At 34.4% G+C, this 16,666-nt stretch overlaps 1 protein-coding gene across 2 annotated transcripts in view; it reads right to left on the reverse strand.

The window, feature by feature from the left end:
- The window catches only part of COPS8 (COP9 signalosome subunit 8), a 135,609-nt gene that overhangs the window by 101,660 nt on the left and 17,283 nt on the right, over positions 1–16,666 (reverse strand). The window contains exon 10 of one of the 2 annotated variants that reach the window (XR_009212972.1): positions 13,005–13,072. The exons of the other annotated variant lie outside the window; for it this stretch is intronic. The gene's annotated coding sequence lies outside the window, so the exon portion shown is untranslated. Of the gene's footprint in view, positions 1–13,004; positions 13,073–16,666 lie in introns of those variants that run through there. 2 annotated transcript variants of the gene reach the window in all.

The following is a 16,666-nucleotide window of genomic DNA, read 5'->3' on the forward strand; positions in this document are numbered from 1 at the left end:
ATATCTGAAGACAATCATCATCCCCACCCATCTTTTCTTCTCATGCTGAATAGCCTTTCCTTTTTCAAACATTCCTTCTATGACATGTGTTAAAAATTATTTATCCCAAACTTGGAAAATGTCAAAATGATTGTTGTTATCTTTCTGAACAATTTCTTTAATAAGCCCAGTTGACCTTCATCGAGCTCTCTCAGGGAGTGTAACTTTGATTTTACAGGGCTGTAAAACATCTGGTTCCTTATCAGTTACGGATAGTTGCTCCGAGTTTAACTTGCAGAAAATAGAGAGTGAGAAATGTTCTTATAACCTGAGATGAAAGGCAAAAATTCTGCAAATCGATTTCTGGGAATTATGGTGAGGACATTAAACTGAGCCTCTTCTCATGCCCCTGCATCTAGCTGTTGGGGACCTAACTTCATATTGGTTGTGGCTCAGTTTAGTGCATATTCTACCCCTTGGAAGAAAGCATCCCAGCCCGTCACGCTAGTACAATTGCTGAGCCTTGAATAGGCCATTCCACCATTCTATTAAGCTAGATACTTCTGTGTAAGGAGAACTTATAACCAATGAAATGGTCATGCACCCATTGTCCCATCTCCCTGTTCATAAAATGGGTCTCTTGGACTGAGGTGATGCTCTGCAGGATTTATTGTTAATAGATGAGACTTTTGTATGTTCTTAGAAGGTGGTGCTGGAGAAGGCACTCACAGTGCCTGTAAGGCAAACCCATACTTGGAGTAGGTGCCATTTCCAGTAAGGATGTGATGCTGTTCTTCCCATGGTAGAAGGGGCCAATATAACCAACTAATGGTATCTTCAGTGCTGCCAAGTGGTATCTAGTTTCTTTCTGGAACAGTCATAGTTGACGGCTTCACATCACTCTGCACCGACTCCAGGTCCACAGAGGAAGAAGCAAGATCAGCCTTGGTGATGGAGAACTCACGCTGCCTGGCCCATGTGTAAACCCCATTCCTGCTACTATTATGACTCTATTTATGGACACATTATGCCAACACAGGGATGAGCAAAGACAGCCTGGCCCACAGGCAAAAGACAAGTTAACTTGTCCACTTGATAGATGACTTTTTCCTGTCTGGTGAGTGTTCTCTGGTGGGCATTAATGTGAAACACATAGATTTACTGTGTGCCCACTCCTACAAGTCCATTCATGATCTCTTTCCCAGACCTCTTTGTCTCCAATTTCCTGATCTTTCTCCTTTCAGGCCTCTGATCCACTAGCCTAGCCACTTGCCACTGTCTTAAAGTCCATTCTGCTGGCTGCTACTATCTGTTTGAAGTGAATGGCCAAATGCATGGCTCAAAAATCTGTCCACTTGGAGTATTTCCCCTCACTGCTATCCTTTATGTCCACCACTGAGTGGGCTTGAAATATGGCAGCAGTGCATTTTTAGGCTTGTATCAATGAGTCAAGCTGACCTATTTGTGAATCAGGCCTGGGTTTTTGCTTCCTCCATCAGCAAGTCAGAAGAAACCTCCGATAAAACTATACATGTGAGTTGAGAGAGAGGTGTTGGTACAACAGAGGTAAGAGCTATGAAAGTCTAGGTCACCTGATTAGCTGTTTGTAACTGTACCTGCTTGGATCTGCTATCAAATTTACCATTTTCACTGACCAATAAATTTCTGCTGTACCCACAAACTTTTAAATCTGAAAATAGCCAGTTATAGCCCACCCATTGAAATCCTAATTTTGTTTCTCTTTTGGAGAAATTCTAGTTAATTCTTTTTCATATATGCCAGGTATGTTTTGATGTCTCTTGCTCACTCTTCATATTTTAATGCCTTGACTTTTAAAAATATTTTAAAAAATTATTTAAACATACATTTAAATAGTTTCATAAAATAAACATGTTGTTAAACATGTTTTGACATACTTAAACATACAAAACATTTTCATTTTATAATTATAATTTCACACCCAATGTCTTTGAGGCTTTAATTCTATGGCTTTTAATTTATGCTGATTCCTATTCATAATGGCTTATTTATTATGCACTGTTTAGTTCTGGATTGTGAACTCATCTTTCTTGGAACCCTATCTATGGCAATTCATTCAGGCATTGAGCTAAATATATTGCCAGATATTTGCTTTTGTTTCTGGCCAACCTTCTGAAGACAGACTTGTGTACTCATATCCCCTTCCCATTACTTCTTACTTGCTCCCCTACTGCAGAATCTTCTGGAGGGGAAGGATTTTTCTCTAGTTCATCTTTCCAGGGTGTTATCTTTAAGATGTCCTACTGTATGTGAGTTGAGTGATCTTACTTGCCTCATCAAACATAAGGTTTTGTCTCCTGCTCCCTTCATATCAGTGGCCCCAAATAACAGAGGTTCTAGGCCATCAAGATTGGTGGCTCCAGTGCTAGAGTATAGTTGTTTCTGGCCTTTGAGAATGTCCCTATTTTACTGTCAGCTCATCGATGTATATTTAAAAATAACCTTAATACTTTAAATAGCATTTTAGTTGCTCTAGACTGGGAGGTTTTCTCCAGACATTTAATTAACTATATTAGCAGAAACAGATGTTAACCTTACATTTTAGCATGCACATTTAACTTAAAGTCTAAAATTAATTTGTATCTTTTCCCCTGCATGAACATTTCAAAGATTTAGGATTAACATACTGGACAATAATAGTTACAAGTTTGGAGGCATCTTGTTTTTAAATGGTTCTAATTTAATAATTCTCAATCAAGGGTAGGGACGATGTAAATCTTCAGAAGACTTTTTCAAGTGTTACTACATGTAATGAATGTGTCATATATGTTAATAATATGAAGGCCAAACAATGTTAAGAGTTCAGCGTTCTCATTGATGAAATCGTCTTCTTATAAAATTGCCTCTAATATTTATTACTGACCTATACATCCAACAAAAATATATATAAATATATATACAAAACTATATATATGTATATAATCTAAATTTAGTTTATGTTCTTAAAAGGAAATTTTCTTTTATAACCACAGTAAAATCAACAAAATCAGGAAAATCAGTGTACTATAAAATGATCTCATCCAAAGGCTGGAAAACTTTCTACATAGGGTCAAATAGTAAATATTTTAGCCTTTAAAGAACATACAGTTTGTGTTACAACTACTGAATTCTACTGTTATAGTGTGAAAGTAGCCACAGATGATGCATAAATCAATGGGTGTGGCTGTGTTCCAAAAAAAAACATTTGCTAAAACAAGCATTGACCTGGTTTGGTCCCACAAGCTATAGTTTGCCAACTCTTGATCTAAGACTACAGAGTTAATTCTGATTTTGCTAATTTCCCAATCATGTGCGTTATAGCATTGTGTTGAGTTGTGCCTCCTTAGTTTCCTTTGATCTGGATAGTTTTTCAATCTTTCTTTGTCTTTCATGAAACTGACATTCCTGAAGAATGCAAGATAGTTGTTTTGTAAATTATCCCTCATTTTGGGTTTGTGTGATGCTTCTTCATTATCAGATTCAGGATTTACATTTTGGACATGGATACCACAGAATTGATGTGTTCTCTTCAGTGGTTTGTAGTGGAAAGCACATGATGCTGAAGTGACTCATTACTGGTAAAGTTAACTTGGTTAAAAGGGTCATCCACTAAAATTTTGGTATATTCTTCTTTAGAAAATACTTGTGGGAAGGGAGTTTGGGTCTGTAAATATTCTTAATTCCCAAGCTTTAACCCACTAGTTTAACGTCCATTGATGAACCTTTCCTGTATTATTATCATGATGGTTTCCCAGTGTTGATATTACAAGTCCATTCATTCTACATCTGTTAGTTGGAACTGTCCTTCAGCCCTATTTATTTGTTTATATCCATATGGAATAATGAATTCTTATGTAATTGAACAGGTTATAATCCTTAACTATCATTTATTTTGATGCTCAATCTGTCCCTAATTTGGCCAGACGGATCCCCTTTCAAGCTGGCTCTAGTGTCCTGTTAGTATGTCTTCCAATTCCTTAAGTTCCTCCTTGCTTTCTGGCACAAGCTGTTTTAAGCAGTTCTCTACTTACAGACCTGAAACCAACTATTTCTCCAAGGAGTCCTGTGTCCTTTTAAAGAAATAGCCTTGGTTTCATTGATTTTCTTTATTAATTGTAAGGTTTTTATGTTGCTTATTTCTGTTCTCTTCATTTATCTGGGGCTTAATTTGCTCTTCTTTTTCTAAGTTCTTAAGATAGAAGTTTAGATAACTGATTTTAGATTTTATTTTAATAAAATAAGCATTTTAAAACATGAATTTCACTCCAAGTAGGGCTTTAATCCCAAAAATTTTGTTGTGGCTGTTTTGATTTTCATTCATTTCAAAATATTTCCTAGTTATCCTTGTAATTTCTTCTTTCACCCATGGGTTATTAGAAGCACATTTTAAAATTATTGAATATTTGGGGATTTTAAATATATCTTCTGCTATTGATTTCTAATTTAATCCTGTTACAATCAGAGAACACATAATGCATGATTTCTAACCTTTTAAATGTATTGACACTTGCTCTGTGGCCCAACATATGGTTTATCTTTGTGAATATGTATTCTGCTGTTGTTGGGTGGAGTGTCAATTAGGTTTGCATGGTAATAGTGTTGATCATGTCCTCTACATCCTTATACATTTTCTAATGTTCTGTTAATTACTGAAAAAGAAGTATTAAAATATCCAACTAATTGTGGCTTTGTTGGTTTCTCTTTTCAGTTCTATCAGCTTTAGATTCATGTATATTTGAAGCTCTGTTATTGGGGGCTTATACATTCCAGATTATTATGTCTTCCTGATAAACAGTCCACTTTATCATTTTGAAAGGTCTCTCTTTATCCTTTGTAACATTCCTTGTCCCAATATTGACTTCACCTGATATCAACATAGCCACTCCATACTTCTTCTGTTTAGTGTTTCTATGACATAAAATTTCATTTATTTTACTTTCAACCTCTTTTTAAGTATAATAGGTCTCTTGTACACAGAATATAATTGGGTCTTGCATTTTTAGTCAGTATGACAACCCCTTTTTGGTTAGAGTGCTTGTAATTATTCATATGATAGTTTTAAATCTCTCATCATGCTATTTGTTTTCTGTTTGTTTCATCTTAGTTCCTTTTCTCCTCACTTATTGCCTTATTTTGAATGGAATGTTTTTAAATTATTATTTCATCTATATCCACTATTGGACTTATTTGTTATATCTATGTTTTCTTTATTGGTAGTTATTCAAGAGCAGTGAGGTCCAGTAGAATTTTCAGTAATGATGGAAATGTTCTATATTTATGCTCTCAGAATGGTAGCCACATGTGACTACTGAGCATTTGATATGTAGTTGGTGCAACTGAAAAAGTGAATAATTAATTTTATTTCATTTTCATTAATTAAAATTTAGTCAGTTGTGGCTAGTGGCCACCATATTGGACATTTCACGCTAGGCTTCAATATCTTTACCTTATTATAATTTAACTTTACTGTATTTTACCAATTACTATATAAGACTATTACAAAAGTATATATCCATTTCCCTCTTCAATTCTTTGCACTATTGTTGTCATATATTTTACCTTCACATATTAAAAATCCTACATTATTTTTGCTTCAAATAGCTATCTTTTAAAGCAATGAAAAAATAAAGACATTTTACCCACATATTTACTATTTCTGATGTTCTTTACACCTTCATATAGATCTAAATGTATCTGATCTGATATGATTTTATTTCAGTTGGAAGAACTTCCTTTAACATGTATTTCAGTGCAGATCTCTTGTTGATGAACTCTAAGTTTTTGTTTGTCAAAAAAAAAAAAAGTTGTTTTTTTCCTTTGACCTTAATTTTTCAGGACATTTTTACTGGCTTTAGAACTCTAGTTTGACAGTTGTTTTCTTTTAGGCCTTTAAAGATGTCATTCCATTATCTCATTGCTGTAAATTCTTATCTTTCTTTTTATGTAATGTGTCTCTGCCTACTCTTAAGATACAGCAACTGCTTTAAAATTTAAAAAAATTTTTTTATCAGCTGTCCAGCAATTTTATGACATACTTTTGTACAACATATGTGTGTGTTTATTCTAGTTAGGGTTGATTGAACTTCTTGGATCTATGAGATTACGTACTATTCATCAAATTTGAGAAATTTTTGGCTAATTCTTCAAAAAGCTTTACTTCATCTTAGCTTGTGGGGACTCTAATCACACTTGTATTAGACCTCTTGATATTAATCTACAAACCCACTCATTTTTAATTATTTCTTTTCCTCTAAACTTCATTTTAGATATATCCTGTTCCCTATAATTCATTGATATTTTCTTCTGTAGGGTCTATTCTGACATTAAAACAATCCAGAGAAATTTTCATTTCAGATCTTGTATTTTTTTAATCTGTAAAAGTTTCACCTTGGTCTTTTATATCTCTTCTATTTCTCTACTCATTGTGTTTATGTTTTCCTTTATATCCTTAAACACTTAAAGTATATTTATCATATCTGTTTTATCATCTCTGTTTGCTATTTCCATCATTCCTTTCATTTCTGTGTCTGTTTCTAGTAAGTGATTTTTCTCCTAGTTACAACATTTTTCTTATTCACATAATGTCTAATAATTTTTTATTTGTTGTTGAGCATTGTGAGGTTAGGTTGTAGAGTGCTGAATTTTGAAGTATGTCTTCAAAGAGTGTTGTACTTTTTCTGGTAACCAATTATGTAACTTGTGGATTTAGCTGTTTTTAAGCTCTTTTAAACTTTTGTACAGAAGATCTATATTTACCTTTAATTTAGGGCTAATTTAGCCCCACTACTAAGGTGTGGCCCTTCTGGAGTCTCTAGTGAACACTCCATTTAGTCAATGAGGTCTTCTTACTATAGATGAAGGGATCTTGAATGATTTCTAGCTCTTTGTTAATTTTTTTCTCATAGTTTTCCAGTAATTGTTCTTTCCTTGGAAGCTATTCTTTCCCACCTCATGGGATTCCACCCTACACATGAGCAGACTGGTACTCAACCAAAGACTCAAGCAGACGTCTATGCAAATATATACAACTATTTCTCTGACTAGTCCCCCACCCTTTATCAAACTCCATCCTACAAATTTTAGCTCCCTCAGCCTTTTGAATCTATGCTCTTCAACTAGTAAGATTGCCAGGCTCTATTTGAGCTCCACTTTGCTGAGCTGCAGTGTTATTTGCCCCCAGGCAGAAAGCATAGTAGACTGTAAGGCTTACCTTCTTTGTTCTTCCTCTCTCCAGAATTACATCTAGTATTTCCAGTTGTCTAATGTCGGAAAATAATCATTTCCTATATTGCATGAATTTTTTAAATTTACGATGGGAGGATAATTCTGAATCCTATTAGTCCATCAGAGCCAAAGTGGAAGTCCCTAATTCCTTTTAGTGGAAAATGCTTCTAGAAGCAAGGATCTGAGGGTTAGGTGTGCTTTTTGCTATACAGTCATCATTTTTGTGGTGACAGCACATAACACTGCTCTCTTTACATTTTTCAAGAATATAATATACCTTGCTGTACAACAGAGCTCTTGATATTTATTCCTTCTATCTAATGGTAATTATGTATCCTTTGACCAACATGTCCCCAGACTACCTTAACCTAACTTCCCCAGGCTCTGGTAACTGCCATTTTACTCTCTACTTCTATGAGATCACCATTTTTAGATTCCACATATGAACAAAATTATGAGGTATTTGTCTTCCTGGGCTTGTTATTTCACTTAACTTGATGTCTACCAGGTTCATCCATGTTGTCATAAATTTCAGTTTTTATGGCTGAATAGTATTCCATTCCACATATATACCACATTTTCTTTATCCATGCATCCACCACTGGACACTTAGGTTGATTCCATACCTTGGCTATTGTGAACAATGTTGTGATGAACATAGAAGGGTAGATTTTTTTAACATACTGATTTCATCTCCTTTGGATATGAACACACATACTATTTTACATAAAGCTGTACCATTTTACACTCCCACTAACTGTTTTTAAGCATTCACTTTTCTCCTCATCCTCATCAACACTTGTTATCTTTTGTCTTTTTGATAATGGTCATTTGAATTGGGGTGAGGTGATATCACTTTGTGGTTTTGATTTGCATTTCCCTGATAATTTGATAATTAGTGATGCTATTTTTTCATACATCTGTTGGACCTTGTATGTCTTGAGAAATGTTTATTCAGATCCTTTGCCCATTTTTTAAATGGGCTATTTGTTTTTTTGCTGTTGAGATCTTTGTGTATTTTGAATATTAGCCACTTGTTATATGTATAGTTTATAAGTATTTTCTCCCATTTCTACAGGTTGTCTCTGAACTGTTGATTGTATCCTTTGCTATACAGAAGCTTTTTAGTTTGATGTAAGCCCATTTTTCTATTTCTGCTTTCATTGCCTGTTTTCATTTTAAGGTCTTATCCGAAACATCCTTGCACAGACCAATGTCATAAGGAATTTCCCCTGTGTTTTCTTCTAATAGTTTCATAATTTTAGATCTGACATGTAAGTCTTTAATCCATTTTTTATTTTTTATACGGTGGAGATAAGGGTCTCATTTCATCTTCCACATGTGAATATCCAGTTTTCCCAACACCATTTATTGAAGAGAATGTCCATTCTCCAAGGTGTGTTCTTAGAATCTTTGCCAAAAATCAGTTGGCTGTAAATGAGTGGATATATTTCTGGGCTCTCTGTTCTGTGTGTCTGTTTTTATGCCAGTACCATGAGTTTTTGGCTATTATAGCTTTGTAATATACTTTGAAGTCAGATAGTGTGATGCCTCCAGCTTTTTTTTTCTGTCAAGATTGCTTTGGCTATTTAAGGTCTATTGGGGTTCCACATCAATTTTCGGATTGATTTTTCTATTTCTGTGAAGAATGTCATTGGTATTTTGACAGGGATTGCACTGAGTCTGTAGGTCACTTTGGGTAGTATGAACAATTCAACAATATTAGTTATTCCAATTCATTAAACACAGTATATCTTTCACGTATTTGTGTCTTCTTCAATTTCTTTAATCAATGTTCTGTAGTTTTTATTGTAGAGGTCTTTCACTTCCTTGGTTAAATTTATTCCTAAGCATTTTCGTAGCTATTATAAATGAGATTTTCTTGATTTCTTTTTCAGATGGCTCACTAATAATGTACAGAAATACTACTGACTTTTGTATGTTGATTTTGCATCATGTGACTTTACTGAATTTGTTAGTTCTAACAGTTTTTTTAAGTGATATGAGATCATGTCATCTGCAAACAGGGACAACTTAATTTCCTTCTTTCCGATTTTGGTGCTTTTATTGCTTTCTCTTGCCTAATTATTCTGGCTAGGATTTCCAGTATTATGATGAATAGAAGTAGTGAAAGTAGGTATCTTTGTCTTCTTCTAGATCTTAGAGGAAACATTTTCAACTTTTCCCATTCAGTATGCTGTTAGCTGTAGGTTTGTGGTATATGACCTTTATTGTGATGAGGTACATTCTTCTATACCTAATGTGTTGAGAGTTTTTATCATGAAGGAATGTTAAATTTTGTCATGCTTTTTCTGCATCTATTGAAATGATCATATAGCTTTTGACCTTCATTCTTTTAATGTGATGTATCATATTTATTGATTTGCATATGTTAAACCATCTTTGCATCTCTCTTGCATGAATCTTACTTGATCATGATCTTTTTAATGTGCTTTTGAATTTGGTTTGCTAGTATTTTGTTGGGAATTTTTGCGTCAGTGTTCATCAGGATATTGACCTGTAGTTTTCTTTTTTTATTGTATCCTTGTCTGATTTTGGCATCAGGGCAATGCTGGCCTTAATAGAATGAGTTTGAAAGAAGTTTTTCCTCTTCAATTGTGTGAAATAGTTTGAGTACAATTGGTACTAATTTTTGTTTAAATGTTTGGTAGAATTTAGCAGCAAATGCTTTTCTTTGATGGGAGACTTTTTATGCAATCTCTTTACTCGTTATTGGTCTGTTCAGATTTTGTTTCTTCATGGTCAATCTTAGTAGGTTGCTATGTGTCCAGGAAATTATCCATTTCTTCTGGGCTTTCCAGTTGGTTGATACCTAATTGTTCATACCAGTCTCTTATAATTCTTTGTATTTCTGTGATATCAGTTGTTATGCCACCTTTTTGTAATCTCTGATTTTCTTTAGTTGGGTATTCTCTCTTTCTTAGTCTAGTTAAAGTTTTTTCAGTTTTATCTTTTAAAAAAACTCTTCATTTTGTTGCTTTTGTATTTTTTAACCTCTACTTTATTTCTGCTCTGATCTTTGTTATTCCTTTTTTCTGCTACTTTTTGGGCTTAGTTTGTTCTTGTTTTTCTAGTTCCTTGAGGTGCAATGTTAGATTGTTTACTTGAGACCTCGCTTCTTTTTTGGTGTAGGTATTTACTGCTATAAACTTCCCACTTAGAACTGCTTTTGCAGAGTCCCATAGGCTTTGGTATGTTCTATTTTCATTTTCATTTGCATTTAGACATTTTTAAATTTCTCTTTTAGTGGCAGAGGTTGCACCGAGCCAAGATCGCACCACTGCACTCCAGCCTGGGTGACAGAGCGAGACTCCCTCTCAAAAAAAAAAAAAAAAAAAAAAGTAATAATAAAATAAATAAATAAATAAATAATTTCCCTTTTAATTTCTTCATTGACCCATTGGCTGTTCAGGAGCATGCTGTTTAATCTCCATGTATTTGTAAAATTTCTGAGGATTCTCCTGTTATTGATTTCTAGTTATAAACCACTGTGGTCAGAAAAGACATTTGCCATTTCGATTTTCCTAAGTTTGTTAAGACTTTTGGCATACCCCATGATCTTTCCCAGAGAATCTTTCATGTGCAGTTAAAAGAATGTGTATTCTGTAGCTGCTGAATGGAATGCTCTGTAAATGTCTATTTGGTCCATTTGCTTGAGAGTGCAATTTAAATCTAATGTTTGTTGATTTTCTGTCTGAATGGCCTGTCCATTGTGAAAAGAGGAGTGGTGAAATCCCCTACTGTTAAAGTATTACAGTCTATCTATCTCTTTGGATCTATTTATATTTGCTTTATATATTTTTGTGCTCCCATGTTGGGTGCATGCATGTTTACAATTGTTACAGCCTCTTCTATCCATCCCTTTTTATAGTTTTTGACATAAAGTCTATTTTATCTGATATAAGTGTAGCTACTTCTTCTCTCTTCTGGTTTCTGTTTGCATGGAATATCTTTTTTCATCCCTTCATTTTCACTTTATGTGTGTCCTTACAGGTGAAGTGAGTCATGTGTAGGCAGCATATAGTTGGGTCTTTTTTTCTTATCCATTCAGCCACTTTGTCTTTTAATTGGTGAATAATCTATCTACATCCAAGGAAATTTTAATAGTTAAGAACTTAGTACTGACATTTTGTTAATTGTCATCTATTGTTTTGTAGCTACTATCTTCCTTTCTTTTTCTCTTACTGTTTCCCTTTGTGGCTAAGTGATTTTTTTCTAGTAGTATGTTTTGATTCCTTGGTTTTTATTTTTAACGCATCTATTATAGGTTTCTGCTCTGTGGTTATCATGTGGCTTACAAAAAACATCTTATAACAAGTTTTTCAAATAAATAACAACATAACTTTGATCACTAAAAAGAAAAAAACTCTACACTTTTAACTCCACTGCCCTCATATTTTGAATTTTTGATGTTAATATGTATCTTTTTATATTGCATATTCCTTAACAAATTATTGTAGTTATTAATAGATTTGTCTTTTAACCTTCATACTAAAGATAAATGATTTACACACTGCCATTATCAGAGTATTCAGAATTTGACTGTGTATTTACTTTTATCAGTGAGTTATATAATTTCAGTTATGTTTCTGTGATACTCATTAATGTCCTTTTCTTTCAGCTTGATGAACTCTTTTTAGCATTTCTTGTAAGATAGGTCTAATGGTGATAAACTTCCTCAGCTATTGTTTGTCTGAAAAAGTCTTCATTTCTCCCTCATTTCTGAAGGACAGCTTTTACTTAAGTTTTCTACCCCTTTCTCCTTTTCAAGGTTTGAGGAAGTACCTCTTGAACATTGATACATTTGCTCTTTTGATGTTACTCCATAAGCGTTCTTCATTCTTTCTTCTTTCTCTCCTCTGACTATATATATTCAAATAATCTCTTTGAATTCAGATTCTGTCTTCTACTTGATCAATCCTCTAGATGTTCTTTATTGCATCAAAGGTGTTGATGCTCTCTATTGCCTTTTTCATTTTTTTCATTATATTTTTACTCCAAGATTGCTGTTTGATTATGTTATTCCAATCCCTCTGTAAAGATTTTCTGATACATTTCTGATTTGTTTCTCTGTATTCTCTATAAGTTTGCTGAGCTTCCTTGAAACAACTATTTTAAATTATCAGGCAATTCTTCCATTTCCATCTCTTAAAGGTCAGTCAATGGCATCTTATTTTGTCCACTTAATGACATCATGTTTCCTTGATTATTCTTCTTCCTTGTGGCTGTGCACTCATGTTTTCACACTGAAGTGGATACCTAATACAGTGCTTGCAACTGGACTTGTTTTTGAGTGTCCTTCAGCAGTTAGCTTATCCAGAGATAGAAGGCAGGTCTATTAATGAGGTCCTTAAGCCCATGATTGCTTCAGCTGTCGAAGTGCTAGGGGGCTTCCTAAGACCAGGACTACCATGGCTGTAATCCCATGGCTGCCAAGGTTGATGCAGAGCTGGACGGCACCAGAAGCCCTCAACAGCTGAGCTGACTGCATTACCAGGGTACACTCAAGGTCCACAGCTTCTAAAGTCTGCATACAACTAACCCTGAAGTCTGAGGGTTATTCAGAGCCTGAGGCCCCTGTAGTCAGCCAGTGATGGTACTGGCTAGAACTTGATTCTATCTTATTGGGGACATGGGTTCCCAACTGGCACCAGGCAGGGTCTAGAGGCTCTGTCCATGAGCACCAACATGGAGTCAGGGGCTATGAGGTTCTCCCTCATGGGGGTGTTTTCCTGTGGCAGTCCTGGTACTGAGTTCCAAGGCAAAGTCTTATACTTCCCTCTCTTCTTCCCTCAAGTAGACAGTGTCTCTCCATGTCATGCTTCTGGGACTGTGGTAGGAGAATGCAGACAATGTGAAACTGCCCTTTCTACCCTCTTCAATATATCTTTTATTATTATTATGTCAAAACCAGATACTATGATCTCTCGCCTGTTTTCCTTAGCTCTTGTGAAGTCATTTTTGTGCTTGAATAGTTGAATAGTTTGTTCAGATTGATGTCTTTGTTGGGGGTGGGGAATAAATGAAGAGTCTTACTCCACTATCTTGCTTTACTTTTCAGACGTTCTTATAGATAAACATTTAAGTTGTTTCCAATATTTTACAACTGCAAACAGCAGTGAAATAAATAACCTAGTGCATGTGTATATTAATATTGTGGGAGTGCATTTTCAGGATCAATTCCTGAAAGTTGTATTGCTGGGATAAAAAGTAAACACATATGTAATTCTATAATACTGCCAAATTCCCTTTTAGAGGGATTGTTACAACTTGCATTCCCACCAGTAAAGTGTAAGAGAACCAATTTCCCCAGAGTTTGGCATAAGAATTTATTGTTACACTCCTTAGTTTTGCCAGTTGACAGGATCACAAATATTAACTCAGTGTATTTTTCATTTGCATTTATCTTATTTTATTGTAAATGAAGTTGAACATCGTTTTCTATGTTTAAGGACCACTTCTGTAGTGTGTGTGTGTGTGTGTGTGTGTGTGTGTGTGTGTGTGAATCATCTGTTAAAATCTTTTGTCATTTTTTCCCATTGGTTTTTGTTTTTTAATTCCCTCAGTTTTTGACTTCTTTTTATATTAGAAATATTACTAGCCCTTTATGTTGTAAACATTTTCAGTCAGTTGCTAGATTTCTATTTAAATTGCTTGTATTTTTGGCCATGCAAAACTTATTTTTATTTAGTCAAATGCATTCTTCTTCTTTTAAAATTTATTTTATTTTTTGACAGATAATAATTATACATATTCATGAGGTACATAGTGATGTTTTAATACATATAATGTATGATAATCAGATCAGGGTAATTAGTATCTCCATCATCACACACAGTTATCATTTCTTTGTATTGGGAACATTTAATAAACTCCTTCTAGCTACCTGAAACTATACAATATGTTTTGTTAACTATAGTCATCCTACAGTGATATAGAACACTAGAATTTATTCCTTCTACCTACCTGTAATTTTCTGTCCTTTTATAAATATCTCCTTATATCTCCCTTTCCCTTACCCTTCCCAGCCTCTAGTATCCTCTGTTATTTTTTTACTTTTATAAGATCAACTTTTTTTTTTTTTTTTTTAGCTTCCACAGAGGAGTGAGAACATAGAGTGATTAACTTTCTGTTCCTGGTTTATTTCACATAACATAGCGTCCTTCAGTTCCATCCATGTTGCTGTGAATAACAGGATTTCATTCTTTGTTGTGGCTGAATAATATTTCATAGTACATCTATACCACATTTTCTGTTGTTGAACACCTAGGTTGATTCCATATATTTGCTATTATGAACAGTGCTGCAATAAACATGGGGGTGCAGATGTCTCTCCAATGTAATAATTTCCTTTCCTTTGGATAAATATCCAGTAGTAGAATTGCTGAATCATATGGTAGTTCTATTTTAGTTTTTTGAGGGACCTCTATACTGTTCTCCACAGTGGTTGTACTAGTTTGCATTCCTACCAACAGTGTTTAAGAGTTCCCTTTTCTTTGCATTCTCACCAGCATTTTTATTTTTTACCTTTTTGATATGAGCCATCCTAACTGGGGTGAGATGATAACTCCCTGTGGTTTTGATATGCATTCCTTAAAGATTATTGATGGCCAACATTTTGTTTCATTTATCTGTTGGACATATTTAAATCTCTTCTTGAGAAATGCCTGTTCAGATTATTTGACCATTTTAAAATCAGATTGTTTTCTTGATGTTGAGATGTTTCAGTTTCCTGTATATTCTGGATATTAATCTCCTGTCAGATGACTAGTTTGCAAATATTTTTCCCATTCTGTGGGTTGTCTTTTCACTCCACTGATTGCTTTCTTTGCTGTATAGCAGCATTTTAGTTAGATATAATCCCATTTGTTTTTGCTTTTGATGCCTGTGCTTTTGAGGTGCTATTCATTTTTCCCAGACTTATATCCTAGGTTTTACTCTCCTAGACCAATATCCTGAAGTGTTTTCCTATGTTTTCTTTGCCTAGCTTTGTCATTTTGGGTCTTACATTTAGGTTCTTAATCCATTTTGAGTTGATTTTTACATAGGGTGAGAGGTGCGGGTCTAGTTTCAGCCTTTTGCATATGGATATCTAGTTTACACAGCACCATTTTTTAAAGAGACTATCCTTTTCCTAAAGAGTATTGTTGGCATATTTGTCAAAAATCAGTTGGTTATAGATATTTGGATTAATTTCTGTGTTCGCTATTCTGTTCCATTGCTCTGTATGTCTATTTTTATGCCAGTATAATGCTGTTTTGGTTACTACAGCTTTGCAGGATATTTTGACATCTGGTAGTGTGATACCTCCAGCTTTGTTCTCTTTGCTCAGGATTGTTTTGGCTATTTGAGGTATTTTGTGATTCCATACAAACTTTAGGATTAATTAAATCCAGACTGGGAGCCAGAGAAGCCTTTCCTTTTCCTAGGTTAAAGAGGAATTCACCCATTTTTCTTCTAGTACTGGTATGGTTTCATTTTTGTTTAACATTTTCTTCAAATTTTATTTTTTATTTTCTTCATCTTTTGTTTTAGGTTAATCGGTATATGTGCAATAAATAGTTATTATGACTAATATAGGCTAATTTAATCTTTGCTTGTATGGTCAATGTTTTTAGCATTTATCCTAAGTTTAGAAGAATAGTCTATGTTTTCCTTAAAGTGTTAATAATTTTATGTCTATAATGCATTGGAGTTAAAAAAACCCTGTATTATTCTAAGAGACATCTAATTAAATAGCACAACTTATTAAAATAAATAATCTTGTCCCTCCCTGCTCCCTGTATTGCAATGTTACCTTTGACAACAAAGGTCAATTCTGGTATGACTTTATTTGGGGTCTGTTTGGATCTTTCTATATTCCACTGGTCCTTTTGTTTATCCTACACGTCTTCACTAATGTAGCTTTAAAAGTCTTGATCTCTGGTGATGTAAGTCATCTAACGTCCTTTGTAAAGATTGCCTTGACTATTTGTGGTCTCTTACAGTCATCAACAAATTTTAAATTTAGCTTGTCAGCCTCCCAAGTAGCTGGGACTACAGGCGCACGCCAGCATGCCTGGCTAATTTTGTATTTTTTCTTTTATTAGAGATGGGGTTTCGCCATGTTGGCGGGGCTGGTCTTGAACTCCAGGCCTCAGATGATCCACCCACTTCGGCCTCCCAAAGTGCTGGGATTACAGGCGTGAGCCACCACACCCAGCCCTATTACGAACTTTTTTGCTTTTTCACTACTGCTGTGTATAATTTGTGTTTTCTCATTATTCTTGCTAGAGACTTAACAATTTTGTCTTTTCAAAGCCCCAATATGTGGTTTTGTTGACTTATTTCTATTGTATTTTTATTTACTATTTCATTGATTTTTGGTCTTAGTGTTTCCCTCCAACTTTATTTGTATTTGATTTGTGATTATTGGTTTTCAGCC

Source organism: Hylobates moloch, unplaced genomic scaffold, assembly GCF_009828535.3.
Source record: "Hylobates moloch isolate HMO894 unplaced genomic scaffold, HMol_V3 SCAFFOLD_1, whole genome shotgun sequence".
In the NCBI taxonomy this organism is placed as follows: Eukaryota; Metazoa; Chordata; class Mammalia; order Primates; family Hylobatidae; genus Hylobates; species Hylobates moloch.